Source organism: Helianthus annuus, chromosome 13, assembly GCF_002127325.2.
Source record: "Helianthus annuus cultivar XRQ/B chromosome 13, HanXRQr2.0-SUNRISE, whole genome shotgun sequence".
In the NCBI taxonomy this organism is placed as follows: domain Eukaryota; kingdom Viridiplantae; phylum Streptophyta; class Magnoliopsida; order Asterales; family Asteraceae; genus Helianthus; species Helianthus annuus.
The window spans coordinates 161976468-161990094 of record NC_035445.2 but is presented as its reverse complement, the minus strand read 5'-3'; the positions used below and the strand labels follow the sequence as shown (position 1 = coordinate 161990094).

General features: G+C 37.5%; 1 pseudogene; it reads left to right on the top strand.

Moving 5' to 3' along the window:
* The first annotated feature begins 2424 nt into the window (after positions 1 to 2424).
* Positions 2425 to 9684, top strand: LOC110902186 (annotated as a pseudogene).
* The last annotated feature ends 3943 nt before the right edge of the window (positions 9685 to 13627 follow it).

The window sequence follows — 13627 nt, the reverse complement described above, 5'->3', positions numbered from 1 at the left end:
GTTATGGAGAAGTATAAAAGTTATAGGCATAAGCCTTTTTGGGTCAAATGTATCAAAATAGCCTTTGCCGTAAATTGAAAATCCGAAAGGGGTAAATTTAGGAGAAAAAAATAGATACACCTAAAATCCACCACAGTAGTAGTTGTGGTGGAAGACCCCTTGAAAAGCAATGTGAAAATATGAAGTTAGAAGTGAATAAGTGTGGCTTATGTATTAAAGCGCTTAAATACCCTTAACGGGTCAAAAATAAGCGCATAAGTATAAACGGGTCAACGATGTATAATAACCCGTGAATGAACTTCGTGTGATAGAAAACATTTTTTATATATAATGTCCGTAGTATTTAAGTGTACCATAGTTAGTTTGATGAAAGTATGAAACGGGTCAAAAGTTTTGCTAAAGGTTCAATAGTTAAGATAAGGCCGAGATCTTAAAATCTATAAAATTTGTAATCCGGATGTCGGATTTTAACTCCATGTGATGGAGATTTAAATTACGGACGCGTAGGAAAAAGAATCGCGTAAAACGGAGGTCTAGATCAAAAGTCATGCCATGTTGAAGTATGGTTTTGATTAGAACTTAGCTGGGCGAATATGCAGCACCAGCATCAACACATTCTGTCAAAATGGGACCGTGGCGTCACGCCATGGCCAAAGGAGTTTGCCGTGGCGTGCGGCGAAGAGATGAATTCTTGAAAATTTTGTTTATTTTGATTATTTGAACCAATTACCTTGTTGTACTTGTTATTTAACTATCAAAACTGACTTCTAAGTTGGTTTTGATCATAGGTGAATGTCGAGAGTCCCGGATGAAGATCAAGCGACGAGCAAGAACCGAACACTCGTTAAATGAAGCTTCCGCGTCAAATCTTGATTTGTTTTGTTATAAGTGAATTATGTAAACATATGGAAATGTTGGTATGACAAGTTTTTGTGAAGTCACATTTTAGCATTAAAATGTGTATTTTATTATTAAAATCCTGATAAATTGAGACGAGCGTTACAAGTTGGTTATCAGAGCTCAAGGTTAAAAGAATAAAGTGTTCGGTTCGAGGCTTGATCGCAAATCCGGTAAGTACATGTATATCAATGGTTTAGTATGATTAAAGTGTTGAGAACAACACACATGGTTATCGTGTAATACACGTTACACCAATAAAAACGATATAGAGTAGATATAATCAACGAAATTACACGCGTTGATGCGTATAGTAGAAAAGCCTTGTATTATAATACGGGCATCCATTAATGTCGAAATTACTAACTGTTGTAAATGTTTTAGTTGAAGGACACTCGCATATGAAGATAGCGATAGTTTAACAAATCACGGATTTGATAGAGGAACGGTCCAAAGAGTATGCTAATCAAGGACCTAAATCGCGTAGCGATCGCGAACAAGGCTAATGGAAAAGAAGCCCGTTAGGGCAAGCATTACCAGGTGCACATTTTAAATTTAATTGCACAAATAGTAATATGCAACAAATACGTAGAGATTGAAAGTTGCATATGTAGATTAAAAACTTGGAAAACCCAAATAGAAAATCTATCCGGGATATTGTTTCCAAGAGAAACAAATAGAGGCATTACCTACATGGGGTGTAATGTGAAAATTATAAAAAGGTCATGTATACCAGGTATTGATCGTTACTCTGGCCAAGTAAGTGGTGAGCACGTGGTACCATGAACTTTTTATGATGGACATGCTTACATCCGATGTAGTAAGGACGTGGTGAGTGGGACAAATTAAAAAGTACCGAAATGAATCAAATGGGCAAAATAATTGATAATAATGTAAACACACAGCCGGGTGATGGAAGCGTATTACATTAGGATAATGAGCCCGAGTGAAGGGACAAAGATTAATGTAAAATGATTAAGATATGCATTGGGAGGGGGTGTACTTACACTCGAACCCAGAAAATGCAAACATGTAAAAGATTAAGATATGCATTGGGAGGGGGTGTACTTACACTCGAACCCGGAGAATGCAAACATGTAAAATGATTAAGATATGCATTGGGAGGGGTGTACTTACACTCGAACCCGGAGAATGCATATATGTCTCTTAACGGGCCGTTTTTGTAAAAAGTCAAATTTAAGGACTAAGTCGGAATATAAATGTGAAGCGAAGTCTTAATGCATACCGGAAGGGTTGCAATAATAACGACTTCGGTAAAAACACCCGGTTGATGGGTATGGATTAAACACATGCGTAGACCGAGAAATGGGAACTCGGATGGAAAGTTAAAAGACTCGGGTTTTGAGTCATGACTAAAAGATGTCAAGATGATGTAAATAGAAATTTTGATAAATTATGTTCAACTATTTTAAAGTTGAACGGGTCAAAACAAAGAATGAAGTTGACATCCATAAATGATAAAATTTCACATGAATAAGTCAAACGGGTCGAATATAATATAATATAATGCCGGATGGCATGAGTAAACGCAAGCGGTATAACGGTAGCGTTAAAAGCAAAAGAATAATGAGCCCGGTAATGGGACATAATCAAATACGAATATATGTAAACTGAATAATGGTGAGCATAAGATGTACCGACGCATAAATGACGTGAGAAGTCATAAAGTCGGAAAATTTGTCCAAAAGAAAACGAATGTAGCCTTAGACTACGGTCAAGGTCAAAGGAAATACCAAGGCGAAAATAAATGATTTTGAACATAAAAGGGTGCCTTAATGCCATATACATATATAAATGTATATACCTTTGAATAAAGACTTGAATAAAAGATGATCTACGGGATTATCTTACCCTACGAGATTATAAATGATGCTAAGGTCTACGGGACCAAAAAGACCTTCGGGTCACAAATTTTATAATCTACGAGGCTAAGGTAAAAAGGTGAAAATATAAAGAAATAGCCTACGAGGCTAAATGAAAGAACCTACGGGTCAATAGAATAAAACAAGGAAATTGGTTGTAACTTCCAGCATAAAATAATAACGGGAGATAAAGTTAGTATAAAAGCGATAGGTTTCGCTAAGTTAATTAAATGGGTTAAAAGCGAAGAGATTGTGAAAGGTCTGGTTGACAAAAGTGAAAAAAATTTCACTAAAACATTTAAACGGGCAAAAATGACAAAATTGTTCACAATTATTTAAATTGTGTTACGCCACAAAAGTGGGTGAAGTCATTACCGAAATGACAACGGAAGGGAATAAATCCTTGAACGTAAATTCCTTGGAATTGACATGAGCTAAAAAGAAAACGTTAAACAAAAAAAATTCAATTTTTGGTTAGCTTTAAGTAAGCATGTTGAAAATAAATATACCCGAGTGATTAGATGACAACTCGGTCGAATAAGTGACCAGATTAAGAAATACGAGATGAAAGTATCGGCCTATGAGGCCATACACGTAAAAGACGCATATGCTATGAAACCAAAAAGACATTACCATACTTCCCTGGTGATGTCTGTCGTTAGTGACATGCAAAAACCGAAATAAACTAGGTAGCTAGAGTAAGTCGGGTATCGAACCAGAGGAGGATTGTGGAAAATGTGTAACGTTAAGTATTTACTAACAATATAAAAAAAATAAACTGATGATTGTAAAACTGATATGGAATTAAAAACACATGAAGCAAGTTGCAATTAAGATAAAGATTGAGTCATAATAAACAATGATGAGAAAAGGTGAGCACTCCGGGATTCAGATTCTGTAATTACTAATAACCTAGTTCTGATTTTATTGGATGCTATTGATTGAATAGTAAATCTGTCACATCTACCAATTACCTATGCAGTTCAAAATCTTAATATTAATTGATCAGATAAATATTAAAACAAGCATACATAGGAATCATCCAATCAACAAAAGCATAATTGGATTCAACACATAATTATAACTCTGACTGTCACTCAGGATTTGTCTGTCACACAAATTATATAATCACGCAAATAGTCGGCTGTCACCCGACTACAAATCCAAATCTCAATAAAACAGAAACTAGAATTAATAGTGTCTCACAAGAATCATCCACCCGAAGTGTCCACGAGAGATTTAGCCGCTCATCTCGGTTGATTGATCTTCGCCATGGTTGAAACCCTTCTGTCTGCCATCGAAAATGTGATGATTATAATTGTTTTATTAAAAACAATGATCCCTCAGTATTCCAATATGTCAGCGCCAAAAGCCCAGCCCACATGTCCTATATATCGGCCCAAATAAAGAAGTCCATATACTGCTTTCAATGTATGGATGTAATTATGATGATGGATCATGTGAGGTGATTTGATGTTGTTTTATAAAACCAATAATAGCCCTCAATTAATTCACGTGCGCAGCCTCTAGACCTCTTGCTTGCCGCCAATTACCCTAGTGCACCTCTTGGTCTGCGTGCTTGTTGACTGCCTTCCTAAAAATTGTCCAATCAAGTCGGCATGTCTTGGCCCCTTTATGATGATGATAGATGATTCATAAAAACCTTCCAAAGGGTTGTCTTACATGTGCCTCACGAAACCCCAAGGTAGTCTTCACATGTGCCGCCTATTATATGTGTATGTCGGCCCAAAGGTTTCAAAAGCCTTCCATCAACATCCAATAATATCATGTGTGGCTCTTGTTTTTTTTACATTCAGCCGTAGCCTACGGTTTAATACCGTAGGTTACGTTAACAACATTCTGTTTCTTTATCTTATCTTCAACTGTATGCAATGAAAGTCCACCGTAGGTTACGTTTTAAATATACTAACTTTCAATTACTGACCAGAAGACCCCTGGACTTTAATCTTTTCCACTTCTTGCACATCTAAGCTATAACTTGATTCGAAACATGTCCCGAACATTGCGGTTCACCTTATTTATTAACTTCGGACGTCCCGCTTCATCACTAAGCATTCTAATTTAACCGAATTAAGCAATTTACCTGTAAAACACACGAACACTCGTAGTTATCACATTCAAAGCGTATAATCACATGAACGACAATAAATCACACAAAATAAGCACGTTAACCCTCGGGTTTCACACTCTCCATCACCTCGTAAGAGTATTAAGTGTGAGCAATGCTCAAGTGATCACCGAGACTAAGGTTCGAATGATCTAAGCTCATAAAGTACGTGAGAAAGGTTTCGGGGGACGAAACCTCTTTAAGGGGGGGGGGGGTGTAGACTTGTAACACCCCGAAAACGGGTCTGGTAATCAAACCACGTTAATACTAGAAGATGGGTAAAGTACCGTTAGAGGTAAAATTTACCCGGTGCATATTAAGTTTTTTTTATAAATAGATCAAATGTTAAATAAAAAAAGGGGAGAAGGAATGTTTACGAGAAAATAAAATTATGAGAGGCCCGAGTTAACGGGATTTAGAATGGAACGGGTTATAACCCCCGGAAACCACCAAGTTAACTAGGAATATTGAACCTAGTTAATAATTGAGAATATTGTTAAAAATAAGTAGGATGTGGCCTACTTAATAACGAACCAAACATGAGGGGTTAAATTTGGATAACTTAATAAAGTTATTTAATAAAAGAAAAATAAAAAACAAAACACACACTTGAAGTGTGTGTTCTGCGATCGAACAGGGGCGACACTAGGAGCCAAACCCTAAACTCTCACAAATCTCTCAAATTGAAGGTCCAAATCAAGCCTAAATCAAAATCCGAGTACAAATTAGTGATCTCCACTGAAAAAGGAGTCACGAGGTATGTAAATTTCATGAGAAATCTCTAGTTGAATTTCTGAGCAAACCTAGATAATCCGAATTAGATGGTTGCATGCTTGTTATATGATGAAATAGGAATATTGTAGTGTCTAGGAGTAAACCCTAGACAAGTATATGATGAAGTAAGGCCTAATTCTTGTGAATTCATGATCACCATTGAAGGTGATAAGTGGGTTTTTGTATGAACATGTTAAACACTAGAAATTTATAGTTGTTCTAGTGTAATTTGAATTTTCGTAAGTAAATTCTGATGCAGTAGATGCGAAAATTTGATATGAACATGTTAATTGATGTTAAAACTTGGTTAAAATAGTAACCATGAACTAGATAATAGAAGAATACAAATTATGCACATTAGGTGTTTGTTAAAATGCCTAAATGAGAACTAAAGTGTTGAAATTTAGAGTGAAAACGAGTATTTGAATGGTATGTCAATTACGCGTAATATGAAGTGATAAGGGTTCTAAATATTATGTTGATTTAGACTTAATGTTGTAAACCATGTGATTGAAAATAGTTAAGTTTGATAAACTAAGTTAACCAATCATGAAGTCGAATAGTAGCTTCGACATAGAAAATACATGAGGTGGAATAGTCGTGATTGTTAATGACTATTTTAACCGCCTTGTAAATGATTGACAATAATTTGACGCTTAAACGAGCTAGGTGGAGGCTTGGGAAAGAAGCACTCAAATAAATCAAGTATGAGAAGGGAAGCGTAAACCGGATGCGAGGTAAGTGGAACTTACACTTTTTTGTAGAATACGTGTTTATTCTAAAAGTTTGTTATACAATTAAGATGATATTCAAGACATGGTTCCGATCCGAAACGATACGGGTCGGAGCACATCCAACGATGAAAAACCATATTTAATAATAAAAGAGGCAAAATGCTAATTTGGTCATGAAGTGACATAAATAAAAGGCGTTTTCGAATGGCTAAAGGTTCAATAGTTAAGATAAGGCCGAGAGCTTAAAATCTAGAAAATTTGTAATCCGGATGTCGGATTACAACTCCATGTGATGGAGAATTAAATTACGGACGCGTAGGAAAATGAATCGCGTAAAACGGAGGTCTAGATCAAAAGTTATGCCATGTTGAAGTTTGGTTTTGATTAAAACTTCGCTGGGCGAATATGCAGCACCAGCATCAACACATTCTGTCAAAATGGGACCGTGGTGTCGCGCCACGGCCAAAGGAGTTTGTCGTGGCGCGCGGAGACGGAGTGAATTCTTGAAAATTTTGTTTATTTTGATTATTTGACCCAATTACCTTGTTGTACTTGTTATTTAACTATCAAAACTGACTTCTAAGTTGGTTTTGATCGTAGGTGAATGTCGAGAGTCTCGGATGAAGATCAAGCGACGAGCAAGAACCGAACACACGTAAATGAAGCTTCCTCCTCAAATCTTGATTTGTTTTTTTATAAGTGAATTATGTAAACATTTACAAATATGTTTTTGAAATGTTGTAAACATATGGAAATGTTGGTATGACAAGTTTTTGTGAAGTCACATTTTAGCATTAAAATGTGTATTTTATTATTAAAATCCTGATAAATTGAGATGAGCGTTACAGAAAATATATCATTTTTAAGGTTTATATGAAAATATAAATATTTTTGCCAAGGGAAAAGTTATAAATAATTTTTCTATGTAATATTTCTTAAAATACATATTTTGAGAATATATATTGATGGATTTTTATTAGAAATATTATTCCGGAAAAGTTAATACAAAAATTAAGTATAAGATACTTAATAAACATAATAAAATACGTATTCTCGTACGTATAAATATACACCGGAATATGCCGTCGATACTTGGCAAAATATAAAAGGTTAAGAATACGAGTATGAATACACCCATCCTTGGGAAGTTATACATGTACAAATACATAAAAGTGTCAAGTTAAAATATATTATTTTAACAATTATTCCAAAATTTAATAAATATAATTTAAGTTAGAATATTTATTATTTTAACAAATAATTATATAACTTGGAATAATATTAAAGACACAATGAAACGTAACTCAAAGACACTAACTAAGACTGAGTCAAGGCACGACCCACCCGTCTAATAAACCGTAGTACGCTTGTAGGAAGTCGTGCGAACGAGTATCTGCTGTGAGTTACATTGGATTGAATTGAAGAACGCAAAACTGTGAGTTCATGTCCCACTTTTCTTTTAACTGTTTTCGGTTTTATAACTTCGGGGGTGAAGTACATGTTTACAAATTGTTTACAAATGATTACAAAGGTATGGTTAGCTAAGGAATGAATTGTTAGATCATGTGAATGGGTAGGCGCACACTTAAGACCATTAATCCTCGTACATGGACCGAGGGAGATGAGTGATAGATCTATTTGGGTGTAGCGAGCCCACACCCATGAGGACCGGGGTTTGGCCCATGAGGTGACTATGTCTTACAGCCGGAGGCCCGGTACAAAATCTGCTAGGGGTGAGCCTTCCTACGTCGTTGCACGCATATTAATGGCCTTGGAAACCATTAATGATTTGTTTCCTTGTTTGCTTTCATACTAGGGTTTACAAATACATACTTACTTATAATGATTACAAAGTTTATTCGAGCTCACACACTAAACACATGAACTCGCTCAACTTTTGTTGATGTTTTCAAACTACATGTATTTCAGGAAACTAAGTATGGACCTGGCGGGCGTTGAAGTTTTCAAGTCATGTCTATAATAAAAGATGTCATCCGAAGTCAAAGGGGTTTGGGTTATATATTTTATCTTGGATAAGATACATGGCGCAAAACCTAGTTTATTAGTGTCTTTTGTGAAGTCCTTATGGAACTTAAAACTTGTTGGTGTTGTATTCTGAACGCGAAGTCTGTGTTTTGGGATTTAAAACAACGTTGCATGTAATGTTTTTAAAACTATCTATAGATGAACATCTTGGTTTTATCATATAGTTGTTTGTTATGGTTGAATGCAATGATATTAAGCAAGTCACACCTAATCACGCTTCCGCAAAAGTCAGGGCGTGACAGTATGTTGCACAAATGCAACCCCATGGGACCCACCTCCCGTTAGATACGCTGTAGAAGAAGATAACACCAAAGGCGAGTTCTTAACGACGTTAACGGGTCCCGCCACCTTATTCGAAAGCCATGATTCTAATAACACAAAAACAGTCGAATCTGTAACAACAGATACAAAACGGGTCACAAAAGGCGGGTTCATTAGATGGCCTATGTGGCTTCTCGGCCCTGGTTCTATTAGCTACAGGAATGGTTCCGACCCTTTGGTTACCAGTTTCGTCAATCTTTTTAGGACCGAATATAGCCAGCCTTTTCTCGTTGACCACTCTTGACTGTCTATTCAACCTCGGTGCGTCACTTTCCTGCTCATGGCCAACGCGTGCTCACGTGACTCACGTCCCAACACCGCGGCTCAAGACCCGTTTCGTAGCCGACCCCGTTCGGCTACCGGTTCTGGAACATGATCGCAACCATATCTGGGTTCATCTTTCCGTTAGCCATGTGGGTCAGTTCTCAAAAGGGTTTTTTAACTTTTTTCAACCTCACGTTTCTCCAATTTCTTTCGGGATTCTCTTGGGTCCGTATCTTTTGCTTCTTGGGGTAAAGATACTGACGTGACGTGGCACTGGGAGTTGCCTGTGTGGCTCGTGACGCCTGTCGTGTATGAAGCGTACCGCGTGTTGCAGTTGATGAGGGGTTTGAAACTTGGGGCTGAGCTTGGTGCACCGGGTTGGACGCTTCATGTGATCAGGGGTCTGGTGTGTTGGTGGGTCCTGGTTCTCGGGGAGCAGGTCATGCGGGTTGCGTGGTATGCTGGTTTTACAGTTACCTTCGTCAAAAAGAGGCATCCAATGCTAGTGATGTTCGAATTACTTCTGGTTGATGCACAATGCAAGTTTCATGTTACCATTTTGGTATTGTTTGTTAAGTACAACAATAAGGTGTAATGTACATATTTTTTGCAATTTAGTGTTTGATGTTATATTTAAGGGGTCATGATAAAGTGGGGGTTTGTAGAATTGTAGAAACCGATCTAAATGGTCGGGTTTTCTATCTTGGTTCTCGAATAAACCCGGTCTCTTGGTCCGTGTCAAAACCTGAAACAACGGAGATTTGGTAAACATGCACGTTCAAATCTTTTCCAGATCCGGGTATGGGTATGGGATTAGCCATACCTGACCCATATGTGCACGGCACAAACCGATCACTAGTGGTTTTTTTCTGGTTCACATTCTACCAATGTTTTGAGATTTGAACTGGCTGTCAAACTGGTCGCACTACTGATTTACTGGTCGAACAACACTCAGAAACCGGATGAGTGATAACTAATTTCAAGAGAGAATTTTATGACAAATTTTAAGCTTTATATTGTTATGTTGTGTATAAACATGGTGTTTTTTTTCCTTCTGTAAATTAAACGATTCATCGATTCATCTGCTAAAGCTCATGTACACGTTATGAGAATCCAATTTCTCATTGAACGTAGCGTAACATTTAGAGACATGGGACGTCACCAGTTACCTATTTACATGCTAATGGACATTTAATCCAACTAATTAAAATGTGTACTCCTTGAAAGTGATTGTATTGGATAGTGTTGATTTCTTTAAATAGCAGTAGTTGCTTCAATACCTCAATTCTGAATCAAACATGAAATGAACAACTTGTGTAACATGGCCATGGAATGAGTTAGAAGATCAATTTAAGGTCAAGATATCATCAGCTTAGAGTCCAGGAGGTAAGTATCCCAAAAACGGCATTCCGAACTCATTTCGGTTATTACGAGTTCCTTGATATGCCGTTTGGCTTAACAAATGCACCTGCGGTGTTCATGGACTTTATGAACCGTGTGTGCAAGCCGTACCTCAATAAATTCGTGATAGTATTCATCAATGACATACTAATATATTCACGACACAAGAAGGATCCCGAACATCACCTTCGAACCATTCTTGAGCTGTTAAAGAAGGAGAAATTGTACACAAAGTTCTCCAAATGCAAATTCTGGCTTCGCCAAGTCCAATTTCTCGGACATGTAGTCAACGAGAAAGGCATACATGTCGATCCATCTAAAATGGAAGCCATATAAGAATTGGAACTCACCAAAGGACCCCATTGAAGTACACCAATTTCTAGGATTGGCAGATTACCATCGGAGATTCATTGAGAACTTTTCAAAGTGCTCCACCATTACCCCCCCCCCACTTAGAAAGATAAGAAGTTCGATTGGGGAGAAAAGCAAGAGACAACTTTTCAAATGATTAAGGATAAGCTTTGTGATGCACCGATGTTATCACTTACGGACGACAATGACAATTTAGTAGTCTATTGCGATTGCATCACGTCAAGGTTTAGGATGTGTATTGATGCAACAAGAGAAGGTTATCGCATACGCATCCCGCCAGTTGAAAGTTAACGAGAAAAAATATACCACACATGACCCAGGGCTAGGTGCACTGGTATTCGCGTTAAAAATCTGGCGTCATTATCTGTATGGCACCAAGTGCACAATCTTTACCGATCACAAAATTCCTCAACATATATTTAACAAGAAATAGTTAAATATGCGCCAAAGGCGTTGGCTTGAGTTGTTGAATGACTATGATTGTGAAATCAAGTACTATCTGGGCAAGGCGAACGTTGTCGCGAATGCTTTGAGTCGAAAGGAACGAGTGAAATCTCTTCGTGTACGTTCATTAGGACTCACATTCACAATAACCTCACTTCTCAAATTCTTGACGCTCAGCGAGAAGCATTAAAGGAAGAAAACCTTAAAGCAAAAATGCTTAGTGGCATGGAGAAACATTTAGAGCCGAAGGAGAACGGAACCTTGTATTTCATAAGTATAATTTAGGTTCCTGATTTTGGCAATTTACGAAACCTAATCCTAGATGAAGCATATAAGTTCAAAATACTCGATACATCCCGGAGCGGGTAAAATGTATCGAGATCTCAAAGAATTCTATGGGTAGCCTAATATCAAAGGAGAGATTGCAACTTATTGTGTCTAACATGTGCAAAAATTAAGGCCGAATACCAGAAACCTTCAGGATTGTTACAACAACCTGAGATTCCCACTTGGAAATAGGAACAAATTTCCATGGATTACATAACTAAATTACCCAGGACTTCTCGCGGTCATGACATGATTTGGGTAATCGACCGACCGATAACCAAGTCAACCCACTTCTTATCAATATGCGAGAAAGACAAGATTGTGAAGATAGCTGAAACTTATCTAAAGGAAATCGTGGGGCAAGGCACGGAGTGCCTATTTCATTAATCTCCGACCGAGATGGTCAATTCCAAAAGGCTTTTGGATCTCATTTAGATCTAAATACGACCTTTCATCCTCAGACCGATGGCCAAAGTGAACACACGATTCAAACCTTAGAGAACATGCTTCGTGCTTGTGTGATGGTTTTTGGTGGAAATTGGGACACTCACTTGCCTTTAGTGGAGTTCTCATACAACAACAGTTATCACACGAGTATTAAAGCTGCTCCATTTAAAGAGTTATACGGGCGTAAATGTCGATCTCCACTATGTTGGGCGGAAATGGGCGGTAAACAAATGATAGGTCCAGAGTTAGTACAAGAGACTACAGACAAAATATTTAAAATCCGAGACCGTATTAGGGCGGCTCAGGATGGACGGAAAAGCTACGCGGATAAACTCCGCAAACCATTATCCTTCAAGGTTGGAGACAGAGTATTGTTAAAGGTCTTGCCTTGGAAAGGCGTAGCTAGATTTGGGAAACAAGGAAAGCTTAGCCCGAGATATACAGGACCATTTAAAATCTTGGAGAAGATTAGAACTGTAGCATATAAGTTGAAATTGCTAGAAACACTTAGTAGCGTCCACGACACTTTCCATGTGTCAAATCTTAAAAAGTGTCTTTTGGATGAAACACTTATTATTTCCCCGGACGAAATCCATATAGACGAAAAACTCCATTTCATCGAAGAACCTGTTGAGGTTTTGGATTCAAAGATTCAGAAAACAAGGAGTCGTATCAAATTAATAAAAGTCCGATGGAACTCGAAGCGCGGACCCGAGTTCACATGGGAACGAGAAGACGAGATCAAAAGAAAGTACCCTCACCTGTTTAGGAAAGTCCCGGCAAAGAGTAACGCAACTTAAATTTCGGGACGAATTTTTCTTTAACAGAGGGAGAATGTGACATTCGGCAAAATTCCGGAAATTCCGTACAACCCGAACAACTATTACATTATTTATTTTCGCATGACATTTTTTTTGTTTGATTAAGTCTTAAAAGTCTAGGAATTATAAAAAAACATAGCTTATTATGATAAAAAAATCCGTTACGATTAGAAACTATATCCTACACTGACGGTAGAAACGCGAACAAGCAATACTTATCAGAACTAGTCGCGGTACAGTCTGACACGATAAAAACGAGACATAAAGATATGTCTGCACAAATATTCAATAAAAACTTTGTCTAAAATAACATGTGCCTTATATTATTTAGAAAATTCCAATTAAAAACCAAATTGTCCAAGTCCGCAGAAAAGTACAGTAATCCTGCGGAAGTGTACAGCATTCCGTACAATGAAACAGCAACTGTCCGAAAACCAAAAAAATAAATATTATTTATCATAAATAATATAACGAGGATGAGATTCATGTTGATCCATCCAAGTTTCCGAAATTCGACTTTTGGCTTCATGAGGTCCATTTCCTAGGCCACGTAGTTAATGAGGATGGGATTCATGTTGATCCATCCAAGGTTGACTCAATCAAGAATTGGCCTGCACCCTGAACACCAACTGAAATCCGTCAATTCTTTGGATTGGCAGGTTACTACAGAAGGTTTATTAAGGATTTATCGACGATTGCGCAGCCTCTTACTATTCTTACTCAGAAGGGTGTCACCTACCGATGGGGTGATGCTCAGGACTCCGCATT